Source organism: Felis catus, chromosome A2 (genome assembly GCF_018350175.1).
Source record: "Felis catus isolate Fca126 chromosome A2, F.catus_Fca126_mat1.0, whole genome shotgun sequence".
Lineage (NCBI taxonomy): Eukaryota > Metazoa > Chordata > Mammalia > Carnivora > Felidae > Felis > Felis catus.
Genome location: NC_058369.1, coordinates 93,444,012 through 93,469,666, shown reverse-complemented (window position 1 = coordinate 93,469,666; position 25,655 = coordinate 93,444,012). Strand labels below are relative to the sequence as shown.

Sequence of the window (25,655 nt, the reverse complement as noted above, 5' to 3'; positions counted from 1 at the left end):
AGTTTCATTCTATTCCATGTGTTCTTATTCCAGTACCGTACCATTTTAATTAGTACTGCTTTGTAACATGACTTGAAATCTGGAATTGTGATGTCTCCAGCTTTGTTCTTCTTTATCAAGGTTGTTTTGTTTATTTGGGGTCTTTGTAGTTCTATATAAATTTTAGGATTGTTCTAGTTCTGTGAAAAAATGCTGTTGGTATTTTGATAGGGATTGCATTGAATGTGTAGATGGCTTTGACTAGCATAGACATTGTAACAATACTTGTTCTTCTAGTCCATGAGCAAGAAATATCTTTCTATCTCTTTGTGTCATCTTGAATATCTTCCAACAGTGTTTTATAGTACAGATCTTTCACCTCTTTAGTTAGGCTTATTCCTAGGTGTCTTACTTATTTTTGGTACAATTGTGAATAGGATTATTTTCTTAATATCACTTCTGCTGCTTCATACATTAACTTTGTATCCTGCAATTTACTGAATTCATTATTGGTTCTAGTAGTGTTTTGGTAGAGTCTTTAGGGTTTTCTGTATAGTTTCCTGTCATCTGCAAATACTGACAGTTTTACCAATTTGGATGCCTTTTATTTCTTTTTGTTGTCTCATTGCTGTGGATAGAACTTCCACTACTATGTTGAATAAAAGTGGTGAGAATAAACATCCTTGTCTTGTGCCTGACCTTAGGAGAAAAGCTCTTAGTTTTTCACCATTAAGTATGATGTTCATTGTGGGTTTTTCATATAACATCTTTATTATGTTGAGGTATATTCCCTCTAGATCTGGTTTGGAGAAGGTTTTTATCTGAATGGATGTTGTACTTTGTCAAATGCTTTTTCTGCATCAATTGAAATAATCATACATTTTTATCCTTTTTCTCATTGGTGTGATATATCACATTGTTTTGCAAATATTAAACTACTCTTGCATCCTGGGAATTAATTCCACTTGACTGTAGTGGATGACTTTCTTAAATGCATTGTTATATTTAGTTTGCTAATATTTTGTTGAGAAATTTTGCATCTTTGTTCATCAGATATACTGGTCTCTACTCTTTTTTGTGGGTGTGGTGTTTTTATCTGGTTTTGGCATCAGGGTGATATGTGCCTCATAGAATGAATTTGGAAGCTTTACTTCCTCTTCTATTTTTTTGGAATAGTTTGAGAATAGGTATTAACCCTTCTTTAAATGTTTGGTAGAATTAGCCTATCAAACCATCTGGTCCAGGGTTTTTCTTTGTTGGGAGCTTTTTGATTACTGATTCAATTTCAATGCTGGTAATTGGTCTGTTCAAATTTTCTATTTCTTCCTGCTTTAACTTTGGTAGGGTATATGTTTTTAGGAATTAATTTATTCTAGGTGGCCAATTTGTTGGCATATAATTTTTCATAATCTCTTAGAACTGTATTTCTCTGGTATTGGTATTTATTCTCTTTAGTGATTTTATTTGGGTTTCTCTCTCTCTGAGTCTGTTAGAAGTTTATCCATTTTGCTGATCTTTTCAAAAAACCAGCTCCTGGTTTCCTTGATCTGTTCTATTTTTTGTTTCTATATCATTTATTTTTGCTGTAGTCTTTATTATTTCCTTCCTTTTGCAGGATTTTGTTTTTTCTACTTTTTCTAGTTCCTTTAAGTGTAAGGTTAGGTGTTTTGTTTTTGGCTTTTTTTTTTCCCTCTTCTTGAGTAGTACTATATTGCTCTGAACTTCCTTCATAGAACTATTTTTGCTGAATCCCAAAGATTTGGACCATTGTGTTTGTCATTTGTCTTTATTTCTTCTTTGATTTCTTGGTTGATGAGTTCATTATTCAGTAGCATGTTATTAAATCTTCACGTATTTTTTCTGCTCTGTCCAGATTTTTTTCATGTGCTTGATTCCTAGTTTCATAGGATTGTGTTCAGAAAAGATGCGTGGTATGACTTCAACATTTTTAATTTTTTTAAATGTTTATTTATTTTTGAGAGAGAGAGAGGGAGACAGGATCTGAAGTAGGCTCCAGGCTCTGAGCCATCATCACAGAGCCCAATGTGGGGCTTGTACTCATGAACCGCGAAATCATGACCTGAGCCAAAGTCAGATGCTCAACTGACTGAGCCAGCCAGGTGCCCCCTGACTTCAGCTTTTTAACAATATGTTGAAACTTGTTTTGTGGCCTAATATATTCTTTGTACACTTAAAAATAATGTTTATTTTGCTGTTTTAGGGTGGAATGTTCTGTATTTGTCTGTTAAATCCATCTTGCCCAATCAAAACTATTTCCTTGTTGATTTTCTGTTTGGATGATCTGTCCATTCATGTTAAGTGGAGTGTTAAAGTCCCCTACTATTATTTTATTACTATCGATCATTGCCATTATGTTTGTTTCATGCACTTGAGTGCTATCATGTTGGGTGCATAAATATTTACAATTATTGCTTCTTCTTAGATTGTTCCCTTTAGTGTCCTTCTTTCCCTCAGGTTACAGTCTTTGTTTTAAAGTCTATCTTGTCTGATATAACTATTACTGCCCCAAATTTCTTTTGACATCAGTTTGCATTATAAATCTTTCTCCATCCGCTCACTTTCAGTCTGACATGAGTCTCATGTAGGCAACATATAGGTGGGTCTTGTTTTCTTATCCATTCTGTCACCCTCTGTCCTTTTGATGGGAGCATTTAGTCCATTTTCATGCAAAGTAATTCTTGATAAATATTTATTGCTATTTTTTACTTGTTTTGTGGTTTTTCTCTGATCCTTTCTTGTTCTCTTTCATGGCTTGTTGGCTTTCTTTAGTGATACAGATTCCTTTTCTTTATTTTTTTGCATATGCATTAGTGGGTTTTGATATGTGGTTACCGTTAGGTTTGTATACAAAATCTTCTGTATATAGCAGTCTATATGAAGTAGGTGGTCGCTTAAATTTGAAACCATTCTTATTCCTCTTCTGCCATGCTTTAGATACATGGTGTCGTATTTTACATCTTTTTATTTTGCGAATCCCCTGATTTTTATCAAAATATTTATTTTTAATGTTTTTTTTTTTAATTTTAATACTCTCACTTATGGTCTTATTTTACCTAAAGAGTCTCCTTTAATATTTTTTATAGGGGTGGTTTAGTGGTCATGAATTTTTAGTTTTTCTTTGAGAAACAATATTTATATGTCCTTCTATTCCTAATGATAGCCTTTCTGGATAGAGTATTCTTGGCTGCAGATTTTTCCCTTTCAGCACTTTGAATATAGCATGCCACTCCCTCTGGCCTGCAAAATTTCTGCTGAAAAATCCACTGAGAGCCTTATGGGGTTTCTCTTGTATGTAACTGCTTTCTTTCATCTCTACTTTTTGCCATTTTAATTACTATGGGGCTTGGTTGTGGACTTCCCTGGGATGAATTTTTTGTGGGAGATCTCTGTGCCTCCAAGCCGGATATCTATTTCCTTCCCCATATTACAAAAGTTTTCAGCTTTTTTTTTTTTTCAAACTTTCTGCCCACTTTATCTCTCTTCTTCTTCTGAGATCCCTATAATACAAATGTTTTACAGTTGATGGAGTCACTAAGTTCATTAAGACTTATGCCCTGTTGTGGGTAATGTTTGAGCCCCAGCAGGGGTGGAGTACATTTTAACAAGTTGTGTGATGATCTGCTTGCAAAATGTGACCTGACATTGCTGCATCAGAAGTGAGATGGGTGTCAGGAGATGTGGTGTTGGGTGAACATAAATCTTCTCTTATAATCTCATGGACAACCTATTCTTATAGGAACGGGATGTACAATGTTTCTTCTCTTGGTGCTTTTACATACAGTGTTGTCAAAGAATTAATTCTTTTACTTTTTTATAATAATAAACTCAAAGCTGTTAAGAAGGTTGTTGCATTTTATTCCATGTCTCCTCCAGAATCTATTTTGATGAAGTGGGTAAGGTTTGCCATCACCCACTACTTCTGATACCAGTGTTAGTTTTATACATTCAGAACACTTTCTGAGGGTTAATTTTATATTCTGGAGTAGTTCAAAGCACTGCATTATGATGCCATTTGTCACTTCTTTCTAGAGGCACTTCACATTCAAATTGTCCTGTCTAGTCATTTTATTTGTCTAACTTCTTCAGCAACCTTTATCCCTTCATGTATTCACAGCCAGCTCTTCACACTGCAGAGTCCATGCAAATAATTCCTGGATAAAGCATCTTAATTTTAGCTGCTCTATCCATATACCATAGACTGGAGGACTTACGAACAGAAAGTACTTCTCAAGTTGTGGAGGCTGGAACTCAGATATCAGGTTGTCAGCATGGTGACTTCTTTTTTTATCTGTAGACTTCTGAGTTCTCCTTGTGTTCTCACATGGCAGACAGAGATGGAGGTAGCGCTCTGACTTTTCTACTAAGGTCACCTACAAATAGCATCACCATAAGAATTAGATTTCAGCAAATGAAATTTAGGGAACATTCAGTCCATAACAAATACATGTATGCAAACATTCTCAGTTGGAGCTAATTGATCTTCTCCTTTCAGTTACTCCCACACCCAAAAGCCCACAAACTGAATCAGTGTGTTAGCAGAGTACTTAGCAAATACATAAAAGACTTTTGACTTGGAAGTCTGATTACAATTCAAAAATGTATATTTCTTGTAAAGTAACTTTTGCTTTTATTGAAGGGCTGAAAGTTTGCATTATTATAGAAACCTTGAATGATAGAAGAAAATATTTCCCTATGTTTCTATTATCACTTCACCCCCAACCTAGCCTCAAAGCTTAAGTAAGTCTGAAACCTTGTTTCAAGGAGAATGGAACTTATTTTCAGTTTTACCTGCAGCAGACTGAGGAAAATAAGCACTGGTCCTTTTGGACTTTCAGACCACAAAACGTATAAATGAAATGATCTTCTCTTTTGAAGATGTTTTTTCCAGGCAGTTAGGTTAGCTTCTGCTTTAAACTTACTCTCCCTGTGACATGCACATGTTGTGTTTCTTTGGCATCTTCTGGTGACAGGACAACAATTGATAGGAGCAGCAATCACAGGCACACTCAACGTGGCCCTTCAGAGACTGCTATGCTGTCTTTTCCTCTTGCTGAACAAGTCCTCCTCTATCTTTGAAAAAGAAGGCGGTTCTCTCTGCCTGTTGAGCAAGTTCAGTTTAAAAATCTTATGGGGAGAATTTCACAGCATGTAAGCAGAAACAGTCTTATTGCCTCTATTTTCAGAACCTCTTCAAATTACAATAATATGCCCAAGAAGCATATGAGAAAAGCTTTTTGAGCTAAAATAGAGCTTTTACCTTTTAAACCCAAAATATAAGTAAAAGAAATCACTTTGCTCTTAAGAGTTTATTTTCCAATTGTAAATTCCACACTTCAGGAAATGTTACATTCTTGTGGGAACAAAGAAAGAAATGCCTGTATAAAACAAGTCTTTTCTATAAATATTAGACTCTTCCACATAGAAAATCCTCTTCTAACTTACCACTCGTGTAAATATGATAAATTTTCATTTCCCAAAAATTATTTGGAAAATATATGGAGAAATAAATTACTACATAAATATGCACTTAAATTTTTTCAAAAACATATTACTCATTTTTATTCATCATAGTTAAGGAAAGCTCTATCTAGTTTCCATGTTTCATAATCCCCTAAGATGTTTTGTTCATATTCTTGATGGAAATCAAAATACTTATATTTTAATTGACGTGACTGAGCATTAGACTCTAAATAGTCAACATGGCAGATAACTACCTTTGTTTGATACTTGGGAGTTGATATATCGATTAATAAATCAACTTACTTTATGCATAATCTATTCTAAGAGTTCCTAGAATATTGTGAAAATGTTTACATTTGCATTTATATAGTGATAAATTCAAGCAGGGGAAAATTAGGTACTAATGGACCAAATTGTGAGAGCAATTGTTAAGCAGATATCCACTTCTTCTTTTCTGTAGCATCTATAGAACTTTGCTAGGGTTGCAGAGCTCTTGAGAATGAGGATGATAGCCAGTATTTAAAGCCCCAGCCAATTTTCTGTTATTCTAGTGCTAAGAGTCCAAGGACTCACTCTAAAATAATTTATTTTTCATGTACAGGATAGAGGAGCTAAAAGAATTTTCCAACTAAGTACTTGCCCTTGCTTTTCAGAATAATAAAATAAAAACAGGCATATTACAAATACAAAAAGGCAAATCATTTATAGCTTACCAAAAATGTGAAAATAAATATAATTTTTGGCTTTTTGAAGAAAGAAAAGAAACGTTAAGAGAATAATAGAATTTTGTTTTATCAAACATGGAAACATTTTTTAAAAACATGTATCAATTTGTTTAAACACTTATCCAGGGGTAAGTCTCTAACCACATCAAATCTCTAGGAAGTATCTTAAATTGTGAAATAAGATGGGAAAAATCTCTCTAGGTATAATAGTCATGATAGAGCTTGACTGACAAAATCAGCACAAAATAACAGACACAAATGTATGAACAAAAAGCCAAAGCTTTATTGGATGGAGGAGGCTTAATAACTCAGAGCCATATATCTATGTCCATCTGTATACATTTTAAAGTGAACAAAATTGGCTATCTTGTTTCCCAGCCTGCTGCCAATTGGATAATGGTACTAAGAGGGTAGTGGTATTATTAGAGGCATATACAGTGATACAAGGAGAGTGAGAAACCTGACCAAATGCTATCAAGAGGGTAGGAAAAATTATCTCCATGCTGCATGGTTTCAGGTTACTTTATAAGTCCCAGTTTCCCCAAGTAAGTGAGGGGAAAGATAAGTGTTGTTAGAGCTGGAAGGAGAAACAATGATAAAACTGTCACCTGCAATACTTTGGAAAGTCGGTAATGTCTTTTACAGTTTGGTGGAAATGCTGGAAGACCCTAGTAGCGTGAATTGTCTACTGTTGACTATCCTTGAAAAGGAATTACATGAGATAAGCCGAGGGCAGAAATTGCCAGTTTGAGAGAAGAAATGAAAAGCATGAGAGACAGTCCTGAAAGTTAAGACTTGAGGTTTGCAAGGCATGTTGTGTTTTGATTTCTAACAGGAAAAGTTTAGAGAAAAAGTGTTTGAAATCAGCCTTGTGGCAAAGATGGTATAAAACATATGGACCATATAACAATTGCTAAGATATCTGAACAGGTTAAGTGGTAGAAAGTCTGTGCTTTTCATTGGAAAGACAATTTCTGTGAAAAAAAGAGTAAGAATGTGACTTTCTTAAAAAAGTCCTGGCCATTCAAGGTGTCTTCAATTAAATATATATAGAGAGGCATTCCTTGAGAAAAATTCTGAATGTGGTTGTTTGTACATAATATTGACTGAAATTAGAGGCCAATAAATTATTGGAAAGAGTTTTACTATCAAGAGGAACACTAGTGTGGACTAAAATAGACTACTGTGCTTACAACTCTCTGTGGTCAGAAAATGGGCTGAGAAAGATTTTCACCACTCAAAAAGTAATAGTGTCACACATTTTCTTCAGCTGGAGCATATTCTGAAGATAATGGAAAAAGAATTGCCTTGAGGTGAGTGGATTCAAGGACCATAGACAACAATGGACTGGGGATTACCTTCAGGAGGACAAATCAGAGCCCTATCCAGGATTATTCCCTTCAACTAGGAAAGAAGCCCATTTCTGTATATGGCCAATATGAACTGGCATTGCTAAATATGAACAATGAGTGTATGTTTCTCCATCTGAATAGAAGTGTTCATGGTAGGTAGGCTTTCCTTGTTTCACTGCTCTGAATCTGAATGATCTGGCAGAGGGTGTCTGCAGGTGGAGAACTCCTACACCTAGGATTTGAGCTTAAGTAGTAAATGAGAGGGAAGATTGTATAGTTTAGCTTGGGAGGAGGTAAGTATGTAAGCAAGAGAAGGAAGAATCCAAGATTTGCTGATCTTAAAGCAAGACTCTGGTAAAGCCTATTGTAGTTCGTCAGTGTTTAATTCTCTGGAAAAGAATTATGTTCAGATTCCTTCTCTCATTAGGGCCAAAGTTGGCCATCTTCCCTGTTCTTGCCAAATGAATGTAAACAGAATTAATGTAATAAGAATCTTTATGTCATGGGGCATACTTTTGACATTCCTTTTTCACTGCAGCCCCCCATGTTCCAGGCAATTCCTTTTGTATTTTTGCTACAATAAATACAGCTACAATGACATACACATATCATTTTGAAAATATTTAAATGGACGAAGTTTAAATTCTCAAAAGTGGAATGATTAAGGCAGAAGATATAAATGCAGTAATTTTGATAGATAGGATTAAACTGCCCTCCAAAACCGTGCTCCTAATTTTCATGAATTTATTAGGAGTTTATGAGATGCTGCTCATTTGTTTAGACATGCCAAGAAAATGTATTGCCAACATTTGGATGATCAAACATTTTGAAAATGGGCAATGTTTCTACTCTTATGTGATACAGATATGGATCATCAAAACTCTTATCTTTTATGGATGTATAAATGTAGACAGAAACAGAATTTTGTAACATAAATTAAAATCTGCCATGTGAAGAGTTTCAGTGGGTTTTAAATCTAATTAAAATTTGTTTTAAATGCTTATTTATTTTTGAGGGAGAGAGACAGAGAGAGAGAGTGAATGTGTGAGTCAGGGAGGGACAGAGAGAGAGGGAGACACAGAACCCTAACCAGTCTCTGGTCTCTGAGTTGTCAGCACAAAGCCCAACACAAGGCTTGAACTAACAAACTGTGAGATCATGACCTGATCCGCAGTTGGATGTTTAACTGACTGAGCCACCCAGGTGCCCCTAAATCTAATTTTTAAAGTGTGTAACATCTTTTGTCTGGAAAAACTACTTATTTGAGGAAATGTACACATTTACTAAGCAAGTTATTATGTTGATAGATGTATAAAAAATATTTGTTAAGGTTCACTCAGTAGTGAAAATAATCAACTAGGAAAATAAGGTAATTTCCTTAATCTGATAATGGTATCTCTAAAAACAATGTTTGGCAGACATTACACGTAATGGTGAAATACTGAAAACTGCTTGAGATTAGGAATAAGAGGGGGTATCAGACTGTGACACTTCTATTAAATATCTTAACCAGTGTTGTAAGTCATGAAAAGGAAATTATGTATATATATATATATTCTAATATATATATTCTAATTCATATATATGTATATTCTATATATATATTCAAATTCATATATGTATATATGAATTAGAAAGATACAAATCTACCATTATTAATAGAAGACATGACTGAATCAAGAAAATCCAAGGGAATAAACTATTAAAATTAATGAGCGATTTGGGTAAGTCACTGGATATAAGATCAGTATATAAAAATACCATGTTTCTATTTCAGCAACAAAGTAGAAATGGCGTTTCAAGAGTTATCAATGAAGTAGTGACAATATTATCTTACAGTAGATAAAACCCAGCAAACATTTGTATCTACATCAGAATTTTGAAACCCCATAAAACTGCTCAAGAACCACTACTCTATATAATAATTTTAAAAAGTGGCATAAGAGCAAGAGAAGACCTGTACACAGGTATTGTCCATTTTTGAAAGTTTGTGTTATACCATTTTGCTTTTACAAAAGACTTACATTAGTACCAGTTTTTGCTACTCCAAAGAAATCTGAAGAGGATTTTCACTTTTACAACAAAAAGGTGAAAAACGAGAATAGTACCATCACACATATTCCCCTTGCCTACACTTAGCTTCCGCATCAAGCAGCTATAGTTTTCACCTGTGTCTGTGAGCATTTGTGCTTTATCTCAATTTCTTTTGTGTGTCTGTTAGCAAGAGGTGTCCTAAGGTACCAGCAAAGCCTAAGATAGGTTGTTTTTTGGGTTTGAGAATGCTTAAAACATGTTCCATATAAATTAATGGCACTTGCTTCTTTGCTTTAGGTCATTGCAGCTAATGAAATATTTCATAGGAACACTGCACTTCAGATAGCAAGGGAAATCTGTATAGGGATTTATGATGTTTATTGATTGAAACACTCAATACTATAAAGATGTCTGTACTACATAAATTGACATATAGCTTTAATGTAATCCCAATAAAATGTCTACCTGTTTTCCTTTTTTTGGAAATTAACAAGCTGGTTTTAAAATTTATATAAAATGCAAAGAAGGGTAATGCAGGTAACAAGATGAATTTGATCTGTGCTGTTATCTTGCACTTACTAGAAAGTGCTTTTTCACCTCTGACAAAATGAGGAAAAATCCAATTTCTTTTGACACCGTAGCTTGTCAAGATACTTTTATTTCCCCTTCTCTGTTGACAATTTCTTTAATTCCCTTACTAGAGGGGTGAGAAACCACTGTTTTTGTTGTTTGTTTTGGTCTGAGGACCCACTTTTTGCTTTTCCACTTAGTCTAGGGTGGGTGGTGGGTGAATTAAAGCTTGTTTAAGGCTTTCAAATCTTTAAGACTTGTATAAAACTTACTTGATCTTAGGGACAAAAGAACCTGCTTATAGTTCTGTTTTATTTTTAACCAGATAATCTATAATCAAACTACTACATCTCAGTAAGACCAGCTAATGGATGTCTTTGCTTCCTAGAATCCAAAAGGCAAGAAATTCACAAAAATCCTGGCCTTCAATCTTGTGTTCATATATAGATGATGCTTATTTTTAAGAATGACTTTCCCAATAATTTTCTCTCTTCAAACTCCCTATCTCAATTTAAGGTAAACTTCTTGGAAGCTTTCTTAGCCCTCTCATCCTGAATTAGTTGCTTCTTCTCCATATTATCTTGGGACCCTGCTTATTTATCTCTCATGGAACATTACACTGTTTCAGAAAACAGAACCAAATAGACTCCAAAATCTCAAAAACACTAGAGGTTTACAGATCAAATAACCAACCAAGGTAAGTATATCTGGTTCTCAGATATCCAGGAACTGAAGCATCATCTATTCTTTTGGGGCAGCACAGTAACTTTCATTAGTGGTAGAAGGAGAAAGAACATGAAATATGCACGGAGGATGTTTTGGTCAGACCTGGAAGTGGTACACATCATGCCAGTTATATTTCCTTGCACAGAGCTCAGATCCATGGTTCATACAACAAGGGACTCTGGGAAATGTAGTCTAGACATGAGGCTAGCTGCGTTTCTCAGATCAAGATCTGTACCATAATTCTCACACCAAATTTATTGTCTTTCCTGATACCACTTCTTTTTCCTGTAGTCCTAGTTTTTCAATTTTTCTTCACTCATTCTCTAAAGCTATAAGATGCAGTCTTCCTTTGACTCCATTTGACTGTGGAGTCAAATGAAGACCAGCCAGTTCTTTGATAGTATGATCCAGATAACATGCAAATGTACCCTCTTCCTACCAACCTTCATTCTTCTAGACAAATTCCCTCATCTGGATCAACAATATTTCTTACATAATTTATTTAGACAGATAACTTATTTTACCACCATTTAACGCTTCTTGAACACATTTTGTAGAACCTTAGCAATGACTTCTTCAAAGTCTCTGTTCTAACCCCTCTATACTCCAGACAGGATACTATTCCTTGTCCCTGGAATAAAACATGCAATTTTAGGTCTTGGATTTTTTTTTCCTTTCTTAGTTAACAATAACCTTTCCTTTTCCCTTTCTTTTATTTTCCACCTCTGCCTTCTTGATATAAGTATTCTTAAAGATATAACTCAAATTCCACACCCTTTGCAAGGCTTCTCTTTCTTAACATCCAACCCATAATTTCAATCACATTTTTCTTTTTACTCCCACAGGAAATTTTTATACTTGTTTTATAGTATTTGTCCCTATGAACTTGCACTGAAGTTATTTGTGAATAGGTCTCTTTCTCTTCACCTAGACAGATTCTTAACAGTAGTTATAGCTTCTTATCCATCTGTCTCTCCAGTATGTGTATACAAGTTAAATACTTGTGGGACTCAATTTTAATAATCTAGGTACCCATTCATCAATGTTTTATTACCAAAAAAAAAACCCTTAAGAAATAGTTCTTAAGAAATAGTTCTCAGGAATTGAGAGCTTTTTATAAACAAATATAATCAGGTATGAAAAGGATAAAGAAAATATAATACATGTGATTTCAATCATGTGGAATTTGAGAAACTCAACCCATGAACATAGGGGAAAGGAAGGAAATATAAATAAAAACAGAGAAGGAGGAAAACCATAAGAGACTCTTAAATACAGAGAACACACTGAGGATTGCTGGAGGGGAGGTGGGTGAGGGATGGGTTAAATGGGTGATCAGCATTAAGGAGAGCACTTTTTGGGATGAGCACTGGGTGTCATATGTAAGAAATCACTCTATGTTAACTACTTGAATTTAAATAATCAATCAATCAATGTAATACATGTTAAATGCAACTACCTACAGGAATCTTTTAGAACAGTATTAAGTGCTATAAATTGATATTCCTTATATAGTGCTGTAAAGCCATAGGCCCTAAGCCATATAGACTTTACTAAGAGTATGCAGTATTTTTAAATTCTATGTAGATACACTTCAGTATATGACTGATCTATATACTAACAATATATTTTCTATGGTTATGAAAGGGGGAAAAGAACCTACTGGAACACATATGAATGAATACAAATTTGCTTTTAAAGGGCTTATGGGAGAAAGACTGGTAAGTTAGCTAGCTTATCAGTGATTGACAAGTAATTTGTAAGTCAGAAGACTCTTGTAGATAGATGCCAGAATTAGGGGTTGGAACAGGCTTTGTTTAATGCACAATGCCAACTTCTGCCTTTTTTTTTTTTCTCCAGACCTTCTCAGCCAGTACACACAGACTCAGCCTAATTCCTACCATGATTAAGTAATTAATCCTTCATTCCTTAGGAATCCTATATTCTTTATATATAGCTCAAAAACAAAACAACACAACTCTGACACTAACCACTGGTGAGTACAGAATGCAGCTTATTGACAAAGATCTGTTGTCCAGTATATATAATATGAGTCTTGAACCTCCACTTGGCCCTGACAATCAAACTTTCACAACCTTCTGTCCCATTGTCTTGGCCTGGGAATGTTCTGCTGTGGCTTGGCTTGGAGTTACAGTTGTCTGCCTAGCAGAAGCCTCACCTAGAATTTCAGCTTTATTGTTTGCGGCTCTGATGTTTTTAAACTGTTCAAGGCCCTGTCTTCCAGGGTGATGAATCATTTTTCTATAATTTCCAATATTAATGAAGACCTTGTAGTGAAGATTTCCACCAGAGACCTGTTTTTCTCCACTTTCTAGGCTCCATTGCCTGTAGTATACTTTTTGGTTTGGACCTCAACTTCTGACTTGAAAAAATCAGAAAAGACTTTATTTCTTTTTGTCACTAAGCTTTATTTAGCATTATTCTCCCTTTCCTTCCTTTTTATTAAAGTGCTAATCCTACAAATGTGTCTGTTTATGCAGCTTGCCCTTTTATATGGTCTGCCTGTCTCTCCCCTAGTTGAGAGGACTTCAGTGTATGTTTCTGATCCAATTTTGGTGTTAGCTATTACAGAACATTGTGTTTTTTTGTTTTCCACCACTCTTCTCTCTGCAAGTTGACATAATTAGTCCCTTGATTCCTCTTAGACCAGTGACCCAGTGTTTCAGTTGATGCATAATCATATTACCTTTTCAAGTCTTTACACAGCAAACGGCGACATGTTTATTAGCTTCTATTTCTGTTTCTGTAACGGAGGTGAGTTTATCTATTATTCTCTGACATGTTTCATGTCTTATTAAACTTAGGGGTACTCTCTTTTCTCCTCATTCCTTCTCCACACAAGCATGATAAAGGTACCAAGGTAGCCAGCATAAAGGAAATATCACAGTTGTGGAAAGGGCAGATTATATTTTGTCATTGAATCCCAGTTCGAAACTACCCTTGTTTCCTTAGGTATATCATCTCAATATCAGTTTCCTTATCTATAAGATGGAAATAATACTACCTTTTGTTATAGGAATTTTAAAACAAACTCAAAGTGAAGAGCTTGTTATAATTAATACTCAGCATATATGAAAGGCATACCAAGTGTTTAAGTAGCTGAGCCCAAATAATAAATCATTATGTAGGAAAATATGTCAAATTAAGTCATTGTCTAGGGATTACAGAGTAGACTATCTGTGCCCATAAAATCCAGGAAGATGTAATATACTTAAGGTTAGAAAGGAGTTACCAGAAAAACATTACATTATTACATTATTTATTTTAGTAAGACATTAGAAGCATAACTAAAAATATGTATAGGAGAAAGGTTATATAGTGTAAAATATAGTTGATAATTTAAAGATTATAGGAGTGATGTAAGCATCAGAGTGGCTTAAACATTCTGTCTTTTATGCCTGGGTGGCTCAGTTTGTTGAGCATCTGATGCCTCATTTAGGCTCAGGCAATGATCCTAGGGTCATGGAGCCCCACATAGGTCTTCATACAAACATGAATCCTACTTGAGATTCCCTCTCTCTCCCCCCTTATGTTCTCTCTAAAAATTAAAATTAAAAAAGTTAAAAAATAGGACATTCTGCCTTTCAGTTCCCCATTTTCAACAAAGAGTTAGACATTTATTTATGAATAAATGTACTTTTGTGGGAGTTATAGGATCCAGCACCATATGCTGAAGGACTCAAGAGAAGTCTTGCCCACCTGTGCATCCAGTTACAGGTAGACAGACTTCAGTATCAACTGTGGAACCAGCAGAGCAGCAAACTTGCTCTAAACCCCTCTTGTTGGGGGGGTGGGGGGTGGGTGCAGGGAACAAACAAACCTGAGAGTGCTGAGTTGGGAAGATAACCACAGACAAGAAAATTTCAGAAGACCAGTCTTCCTGAGGGGAGATTCCAGCACACCATTGGTGTGTGTGCACATGTTTAGATGCAGTAGAGATGGTACATAGAACTTCATCAATGCTATTCCTCTCCACTGCCCTCAAAGATAATATTGCACAATGCTGAACTATTAAGTGGCAGCAAAGGGAAAAGGAAAACAGTGAGTAAGTGCCTGGCTACCCCAGTGGTGTAGGACACAGCTGGAAAAATGGTTTCCAAAAGCACCCAAAGTACTGAGTTGGGAGCCTCTAGGAGTGGCTGGAGGGAAAAGGTCAGGAAAAATGCAGGTAAGAATAACAAGACACAGTTCCTGCTGAATGGACTTAGCAGGAAGGCCACAACAAGCCTTTGGGAGTACCACACATGGTGATAGAGGTGCTTGCAGATAGAGTAGGCCTAACGCCCTGAGTACTACCCACACCTCCCCAACTCTGTAGCCATCTTATATAAACTCCTGTGTGAGTGAGAGGAAACTGCAGTAGACAGAGAATATGCCCAGAAAACAGGCCAGGGCCTACAGGTAAGGGAGAAACCACAAGTTCGAGTTGAAGTGCCATCTCTGAAAAAATAAAAAGTGTTTAAGAATTTTGCTAAAAAAATTAAAATCCTTGAAAGCTTAAGAATTTCTCAAGAAGAACCAATAAAAGTGTAATAGGTGTATTCATACAAAGGCAGAGAAAACCCCCAAATAATAACACAACCAAAGACAGAAGACCCTATCTGAAGGCAATTAACAAAGCAGTGGCTGTTATTTCAAATATGAAAGCAGCAATATAAGTCTACAAGAAACAGAGACAATCAAGAAAATATGTTATCACCAAAAGATAGTAATAATTCTAAAATAACAAAGCTCAAAGGCATGGAATCTTACATTCTAGTTAATAAAGACTTCAACATAACTGTTTTGATCCCAAAAGGAGCAGAGAGAAAAATAGGTGAAAACTTTCCTAATCTGGGAAAGGCAACAGATGTCCAAGAAGCACAAAGAACTCCTAACAAGATGAATCCAAGGAGGGCCACAACAAGGATGGTAACATTTAAAGTGGAAAATGTAGGGGCGCCTGGGTGGCGTTGTCGGTTAAGCGTCCGACTTCAGCCAGGTCACGATCTCGCGGTCCGTGAGTTCGAGCCCCGCGTCAGGCTCTGGGCTGATGGCTCAGAGCCTGGAGCCTGTTTCCGATTCTGTGTCTCCCTCTCTCTCTGCCCCAAAAATAAATAAACGTTAAAAAAAAAGTTTAAAAAAAAATAAAGTGGAAAATGTAGTAATAAAGAGAAAGTATTAAAAGTGACAATAGGAAAAGAAAAGAATTACATAGAAGGGAAACCCTATAAGACTATCATCAGATTTTTCAGCAGAAAATTGGTAGACTAGAGGAGAGTGGCATGATATATTCATAGTGGTGACAGGAAAAACCCCCACAATCAAGCAAGGTTAACCCTAGCAAGGTTATCATTTAGAGAAGAAGGAGAGATAAAGAGTCTCCTAGACAAACAAAAGTTAGAGTTCATTATCACTAAACCAGCCTTACGAGAAATGTTAAAGGGAATTCTTTTAAGTGGAGAAAAAAAGGCCATAAATGTAAAGAAGAACATTTTGAAAGGAAAAAAAAATCACAGGTCAAAGGAAACATACTAAAGGTGGTAGAATCACCTCTTATAAAGCCAATATGGAGGTTAAATCAATTATATCTACAAAAATTATTCAAGGGCTACATAAAATAAAAAGTTGTAAAATATGACATCAATAGTGGAGAGGGTAGTAAAAATTGAGTGCTTTTGGAATGTGTTTAAATTTAATTGTCAACTTATTATGAACTGTAATATACATAAGATGTTACATATAGATCTAATGGTAATCCAAAATCCAAAATCAGGAATAGATACACAAAATAGGAATCCAAGCATCACAAAAAGGCCGTCAAACCACAAAGAAAGAAAAGAAAGAAGCAGAGGAACTACAAAAACGACCAGAAAACAACACAATGACAATTGGTACATATCTATCAATAGTGACTTTAAATGTAAGTGGAATAAATGCTTCAATCAAAAGACATAGGATAACTGAATGAATTAAAAAAAAAAAACAAACAAGACCCATCTATGTGCTACCTATGAGAGACTTACTTCAAACAAAAGGACACACAGAGATTGAAAGGAAGTAATAAAGCTATTCCATGCAAATGGAAGTGGGGGGAAAAAAGCTGGTTGAGGCAATATTTATATCATAAAATAGATTTTAAAATCAAGATTGTAGTAAGAGACAAAGTAAGGAAATACATAATGATAAAGGGATCAAATCAAGAGAATATAACAAGTGTAAATATCCATACACCCAACATAGAAGCACCTAAATAAATGAAGTATTAACATACATAAAGGGAGAGACAGTAATATAATAGCACAGAGTTTAACACCCCACTTACCTCAATGGATAGATCATCCAGGCAAAAAGTCAACAAAGAAAAAATGACTTTGAACTATACATTAGACCACACAGACATAACAAATACAGAACATTTCATCAAAAAATAGCAGAATACATATCCTTTTCAAGTACAAATGAACCATTCTCCAGGGTGGATCACATTTAGATCACAAAGCAAGTATCCATATATTTAAGAAGGCTGAACTCAAGCATTATTTCTGACTATGAAATTAAAAGTTAATTACAAGGAAAAAAGACCTGGAAAGACACAAATGCATAGAGGATAAGCAACATGCTACTGAACAACCAATGGATCAATAAAGAAATTGAAGAGCAAAATATATATATATATATATGGAAACAAATGATAATGAAAACACAATGGTCCAAATTTTGGGGAGACAGAAAATGGAGTTCTAAAAAGGAAGTATACAGTAATACAGACCTACTTCAATAAAAAGAAAAGTCTCAAATAATCTAACCATTCACCTAAATAAGCTGGAAAAGGAACAAATCCAAAGTTAGAAGAAGAAAGTAAAAAACAAAGAAAAAAAAAAGATCAATGAAACCAGGAGCTGGTTCTTTGAAAAGATGAAAGAAAAAAAATAAAAATAAAATAAAAATAAAAAAACTGATAAACCTTTCTTGGGTCTGGCTAGACTCAAGGAAAAAACAAGAGAAGAAATAACAACTGACACCAAAGGAAAACAAAGAATTAGAATATTATGAAAAAGTATATGCCAACACACTAGACAACCTAGAAGAAGTGGATAAATTGCTATAAACATAAAATCCCCCAAAACTAAATCAGGAGGAAGTAGAGAGTCTGAAGAAAATGATTACTAACATTGAAATTGAATCAATAATACAAACCTTCCAACAAACAAAATCCCAAGACTGGATGGCTTCACAGGTGAGTCCTACCAAACATTCAAAGAAGAGCTATTCTTCTCATATCTCTATTTCCAAAAAATTAGAAGGGGAAGGACAGCTTACAAATTCATTCTATAAGGCCAACATTACTCTGATAATAAAATCAAACAAAGACATTACAAAAATAGAAAGCTACAGGCCAATTCTGATGAACATAGATGCAAAAATCCTCAAAAAATATTAGGAAACCACATTCAACAATACATTTTAAAAAGTCATTCACCATAATCAAGTGGGATTTATTTCAAGGATGCAAATGTGTCTTAATATTTGCCCATCAATCAGTGTAATATAACACATTAACAAAAGAAAAGATCTATCAGTGGATGAAGAAAAAACATTTAACAAAATATAATATCTGTTCATGAAAACTCTCAACTAAGTGTTGTTAAGAGGGAAGATATCCCAACATAATAAGGGCCAAATATAAAAATACTGCAGCTAACAACATACTCAATAGCAAAAAGCTAAAAAAAATTTTCTCTCAAGTCTAGAAGACAAAGATGTCCACTCTTACCAGTTTTATTCAACATAGAACTGGAAGTCCTAGGTGTAGTAATCAGACAAGAATAAAAAATTATATCCAAGGAAGAAGTTAAACTGTCACTATTTGCATATGATATGATACTACATATATAGAAAACCCTAAAGACTTCACCAAAAAAACTATTAGAAGTTATAAATGAATCCAGTAAAGTTGCAAGATACAATATTAATACATAGAAATGTGTTGCATTTCTGTACAGTAATTAACATTTCCATTTACAAATGCAACCAAAAATAAAATGCCAAAGGATTATTTAACCAAGGATATTAAAGATCTATACTCTGAAAACTACAAGACATTGTGGGGAAAAAAACCTGAAGACAACACAAACAAATGGAAAGATAAACCATACTCATGGATTGCAAGAATTGGTATTGTTAAAAGTGTCCATTTTATCCAAAGCAATCTATAGATTCAGTGCAATCTCCATCAAAATACCGAAAGCATTTTTCACGTAACTAGTACAAATAATACTAAAATTTATATGCAACCACAAAGACCCCAAATAGCCAAGGCAATCTGGATTAAAAAAGAACAAAATTGAAGGTCACAATCTTAGATTTCAGGATATACTACAAAGTTATGGTAATCAAAACAATATGGTACTGCCATAAAAATTGATCCATAGATCAATGAAAGAAGAGGCAGAGCCCAGCAATAAAGCCACACCTACATGGTCAATAAATCTATGACAAAGGAAGTGAGAATATGTAATTGGAAAAAGTTTGTCTTTTCAGTAAATACTGTCAATAAAACTAGACATCAATATGCAAAAAAATGAAATTGGTCCAATTTATACACTGTACACAAAAATAAACTCAAAATGGATTAAAGACATGGGGCCTCTGGGTGGCTCCATTGGTTAAGCAATCTACTTTAGCTCAAGTCATGATCTCGTGGTTTACAAGTTAGACAACTCAGAGCCTGGGACCTGCTTTGGATTCTGTGTCTTCCTCTCTCTCTGCTCCTCCCCCACTTGCACTCTGTTTCTGTATCTCTCAAAAAAATAAACATTAAAAAATTTCAAAAAAATACAAAATTTATAGACCTAAATGTGAGACCTTAAACCATAAAAATCTAGAGGACAACACAGGTGGTAACCTTTTTGACACTGGTTGTAGCAACTTCTTTCTAGATATGTTTCCTGAGGAAAGGGAAACAAAATCAAACTATTGGGACTGTACATATCTTTTTAAATTAATGTTCTCATTTTCTTTGGGTAAATACCCAGTAGGGGACTTACTGGATTTTATGGTATTTCTATTTTCAAGTTTTGGAGGAACTTGCATACTGATTTCCACCAATAGTTCATGAAGGTTCCTTTTTCTCTACATCCTTGTGAATATATATTTCTGTTTTTGATGCTAGCCATTCTTACTGGTGGGAGGTGACAGCTCTCTGGTTGTGATTTTCATTGCTCTGAAGGTTACTGTTGAGCCTCTTTTCATGTATCTCTTGGTCATCTGTATGTCTTCTTTGGAAAAATAATTATTCAGGTTCTCTGCCCGTTTTTAATAGGATTTTTAAAAAAACGTTTTGGTGCTGAGCTGTGTAAATTATTTGTATATGTCAATATTATCAGGTATTTCATTTCCAATATCTTTTCCCAGTCACTATGTTGCTTAAAAGGCAACTAAAAGCTTTGTTGATGTTTTCCTTTGTTTTATGAAAACGTTTTATTTTGATGTAGTTTCACTTGTTTATTGTTGCTCTTGTTTCCCTTGCCTGAAGAGACATATTTATGGATATGTTGTACTGCTAACATCAAAGAGATTATTGCCTATGTTCACAGGTTTCAGCCCTGCATCGGGCTCTGTGCTGACAGCACAGATTTTCTGTCTCCCTCTCTGTCTGCCGCTCCCCTGCATATCTCTCTCTTGCTCAAAAATAAATGAACATAAAAAAGTCCTTTCCTTAAAAAAAGTGTGCAGATTGCTTTGGGTAGTATAAAAATTTTACTATATTTGTTCTTTATAGAGTACCTTGTCATCTGCAAACAGTGAAAGTTGTCATTCTTCCTTGCCAATTTGGATGCCTTTTTATCTCTTTTTGTTGCTTGATTGCTGGGGCTAGGATTTCTAGTACTATGTTAAATAAAAGTGATGAGAGTGGACATCCCTGTCTTGTTTCTGATCATAGAGGAAATGTTTTCTCCCTTGAGGATGATAAAAGCTGTGGGTTTTCACAGATGGGCTTTATTATGTTGAGGGATGTTTCCCCAAGACCTACTTGTTGAGGGTTTTTATCATGAATGGATGTTGCCCTTTATCAAATGATTTTTCTGCATCTATTGAGAGGATCATATGATTCTTATCTTTTTTTTGTTGTTGTTAAGGTGGTATATCATGGTAGTTGATTTGCAAATATTGAGCACCAAAATAAAAAGTTTCTGCACAGCAAAGGAAACAATCAACAGAACTAAAAGGCAACCTACGAAATGGAAGAAGATATTTGCAAATGACAGAACTGATAAAGGGTAGTATCCAAAATAGATAAAAACATAAAACTCAAAACCCCCCAAATAAATAATCCAATTAAAAATGGGCAGAGGACATAGACATTTTTCCAAGGAAGAGTTAGAGATGGCCAACAGACACATGAAAAGAGGTTTAACATCACTCATCGTCCGGGATATACAAATCAGAACTACAATGAGATTAGTATTCTATATTAGTAATAATAGTTCTATTTACTGAACCATTATTTACAATAGCCAAGACATGGAAACAACCCAGCTGTCCATCAATAGATAAATGTACGAAGAATATGTGATATACATAAACAAACACAATAGAATATTAGTAATAAAGAATGAGATTTTACCATTTGTAGTATCGTGGTTGGACCTAGAGAGTATTATGCTAAGTGAAATAAGTCAAAGGTAAATAACATATGATTTCACTTACATGTGGAATCTAAAAAACCAAGCAGCCAACCAAGTAAACAACAAACTGACTCTGAAATACAAAGAAATGATGATTGCCAGAGGGAGGCAGGGGATGGATGAAATAGTTAAAGAGATTATTTTATAACTGGAAATTTATACCACTTAATAAGTCATGGAGATGAAAAGTCCATCATAGAAAATATAGTCAATAATATTGTGATAATGTTGTATGGGGACAGATAGTGAGCAATGAATAATTTATACAATTGTCAAATCAATATGTTGTATACCTGAAACTAATATTTTGTTATACTTCAAATAAAAAATTTAACAAATCCTGGAGCTGCAAAAATGAATGAAATTAAAAATGTAATAGAGGTCTTCAGTAGAGTAGAGCAAATGAAAGAAATAAGTTAAAAGATAACAATATTGAAATAACCCAATTAGAGGACAAAGAAGAAGAAGAAAAAATCATAGAGAAGATCCCAAACATAGAGAATTGGACCTCCAAATTCTAAAAGCTATTAGAATACACTATTATCTCAGTGCAAAAACACCCTCTGTAAAACATAAAGAAACTGTCAAGAATCAAAGATAAAAAAGAGAATTCTAAAATCAGCCACTGATGCAGTGTAACCTGCAAAGGAAACACCATCAGGCTATCAGCAGATTTCTTGGTAGAAGCCCTACAAGCCCAAAGAGAGTGGAATATTATATTTAACATGTTGAAAGGAAAAAAAAATCATCCAGGAATACTCTATCCAGCAGCTTATCCTTCAGATTTGGAGGAAAAATATATTTCCTAAACAAACAAAAGCTGAGGGCCTACACCGACTTTGTGAGAAATGCTGCAAGAATTTCTTCAAGCTGACATAAAAGATGCTAATCAGGACTCTAAAAACATACGAAAGTACAAATATACCAGTATACAATATACTAGTAAAAGTAAATACAGAGTTGGACTAGGAAACTCTAATTATGTAATAGCATGGTGAGTTAATTACTTAACTGTAGTATAAAAGTCAAAGGAAAAGTTATTTATTAATGAACAGTAATGAAATGAAAAAGAAGTATATAATGAAATAAAAAATGTGAAAGGGGGGAAGTAAAAGGGTGAAGCTTTTGTAGATAATCAAGTTAAGCAGCTATCACTTTAAAATAGGCTATTTTATCTATGAGATCCATGTCAGCTTCATGGTAACCACAAAGCAAGAAGCTAGAAAAGCAGAACAAAGTATAAAGGTAAAACGGAACTTAACACCACAGAAAGTCACCAATTTACAAAGATACACAGAAACATGGTGCATGGGGGCAGTAATGGTAATAGAAAAAAAAAAAAGATGGCATCAATAAGCCCTTAATTACTAATGATAACATAAAATGTAATGGATTGAAGTCATCAATCAAAAGACAGAGTGGCTGGATGGATAACAAAACTGACTCAAATGTATGCAGTAGACAGGAAACTCATTAAAGCTCTAAGGATACACAAAGGTTCAAAGTGAAAAAATGGAAAGATTTTTATGCAAATAGAAACCAAATAAAGTGGGCATAACTGTAATGATGCCAGATAGACTTTTTTTTTTTTCAACGTTTATTTATTTATTTTGGGACAGAGAGAGACAGAGCATGAACGGGGGAGGGGCAGAGAGAGAGGGAGACACAGAATCGGAAACAGGCTCCAGGCTCTGAGCCATCAGCCCAGAGCCCAACGCGGGGCTCGAACTCACGGACCGCGAGATCGTGACCTGGCTGAAGTCGGACGCTTAACCGACTGCGCCACCCAGGCGCCCCCAGATAGACTTTAAGCCAACAAAGTTAACAAGAGAAAAAGGTCATTGTACACTTATAAAGGGATCAATCTATCAAGAAAACACTAACGAATATATGTGCACCCAACATTGGAGCACTGAAAATATTAAGAAAATTCTAATAGTTCTGAAAGGAAGAATAGACAACAATACACTAATAGTAGGTGACTTCAGTAGTTCACTCAGCAATGAACATACCATGTAAACAGTATCAACAAGAAAATTTGAACTTGAACCATATATTATAGCAAGTACACCTCACAGGTAATTATAGAATATTCTGTTCAACAGTAGCAGCATACACAAGTGCACATAGTACATTTTCCAGGACAGATCATATAAGACACAAAATCATCCTTAGCAAATTTGAGAAGACTGAAATTATGCCAAGTATCATTTCTGACCACAATGGTATGAAATTAGAGGTTAACAACAAGAGAAAAACTGGAAAATATACACTTAACACAAAAATTAGAAAACATAGTCCTGAACAAAGAATGGGTCAAAGAAAAAATAAGGAATTCAAAAATACTTTGAGACAAATGAAAATGGGAACACAACATACCAAGATTTATGGACTGCTACAAAAGTGGTTCTGAGAGGAAGTTTATAGTGATAAATATTTTTAAAAATAGAAATATCTCAAGAAACCTTACTTTGCCTCTCAAAGGACTGGAAAAGCAAAGAACTAAGCCCAAGTTTACCAGAAGGAAGGATATACTGAAGATTAGAGCAAAAATAATGAAATTGAGATGAGAAAAATAATAAAAAAAACAGCTAATTTAAAAAATACACATTTGACAAATCTTTAGCCAAACTAAAAGAGAAGACAAAATCAGAAATGAGAGAGATGTTAAAACAGCACAGAAATATAAAGTTTCATAAGAGACTCCTATAAAGTGAGATACTAACAAATTGGATAACAACAGAAATGGATAAATTTCTAAAACCCACCAGCACGAAAGTGGAGAGAAATAGAAAATCTGAATAGACAAATGTGAGGAAGAAGACTAGATCAGTAAACAAAAACCTCCCAATACAGAACCTTTAGGAACAGATGGCTTCATTGACAAATTCCAACAATCATTTAAAGAATATTTCAAACTTTTCAAACTCTTACATTTCCAAACTCATTTTACAGGGCAGGATTACCCTGTTACTAAGCTAGATACAAGGACACTATAATAAAACTAAAGACCCATATACCTAATGTAAAACATACATGCAAAGATTCTAAACAAAATATTAGCCAACCAAATTCAACAGAATATTAAAAGGATTATGCACCATGATCGAAAGGAATTAATCCCTGGGATACAAAGATGTCTCAATGTATGCAAATATCCACATTAACAGAAAATAAAAATCATATGATTATCTGAATAGATGCAGAAAAAACATTTGACAAAATACAGTATTTTTTCATTAAAAAAAAAAAAACACCTCTCACCAGCCTGGATATAAAGGGAATCTACCTCAGCATAACATAATACAGGCCATATAAAACAAACCAATAGGTAGCATTGTATTCAGTGGTGAAATATTAAAAGATTTTACCCTAAGACAAAGAACAAGACAAGGATACCCACTCTCATTGCTCTTATTCAATGTGGTATTAGCAGTCTTAGCTGTAGCATTTAGGCAAGACGAAAAAATAAAAAAACATCCAAATCAGAGTAAAAGAATTTAAATTGTCTTCATTTGCAGTTAATATGATATTAGTAACATCCTAAAGATTCAACCAATAAATTGTTGGAACTAATCAACAAAGTCAGTAAAGTTGCACAATATAAAGTCAGCATACAGAAAATCAGATGCATTTCCATACACAAAGTTGAAAAATAAAACTATCTTATTCACAATAGTATGAACAACAATAGGAATACATTTAGCTAAATAAAAACTTGTACAATAAAAACTTTGTTGAAAGAAGTTTATGAATACACAAAGATATCCCTTGTTCACAGACTGGAAGAATTTTGTTAAAATTTCCATACTATATTAAACAATCTATAGATTCAATGCAACTCCCCAACCCCAATTACAATGACATTCTTTACAGAAACAGAAAAATTAATCCTAAAATATGTATGGAACCACAGAAGACCCCAAATAGCTAAAGCAATTATGAGAGCTAAGAACAAATCTGGAGGCATCAAACTTCCTGATATAAAATACTATAAGCTACAGTAATCAAAGCATGCACACAAAGACAAACCAAACAGAATTGAGAGCTCAGAAAACAAAACAAAACAAAACAAAACAAAAAAAACCCTGTACATT

The 25,655-nt window shown here is 34.4% G+C and overlaps 1 long non-coding RNA gene across 2 annotated transcripts in view; it reads right to left on the bottom strand.

Annotated features, from left to right (window-relative positions):
• Positions 1–25,655, bottom strand: part of LOC109497449 — a 118,448-nt gene that overhangs the window by 8,237 nt on the left and 84,556 nt on the right. The window contains exons 5-6 of one of the 2 annotated variants that reach the window (XR_006594190.1): positions 4,789–5,098; positions 4,212–4,370 (exon numbers count right to left, since the gene is read on the bottom strand). This is a non-coding gene — a long non-coding RNA (uncharacterized LOC109497449). Of the gene's footprint in view, positions 1–3,832; positions 4,371–4,788; positions 5,099–25,655 lie in introns of those variants that run through there. The other variant, XR_006594191.1, reaches the window with a different exon arrangement.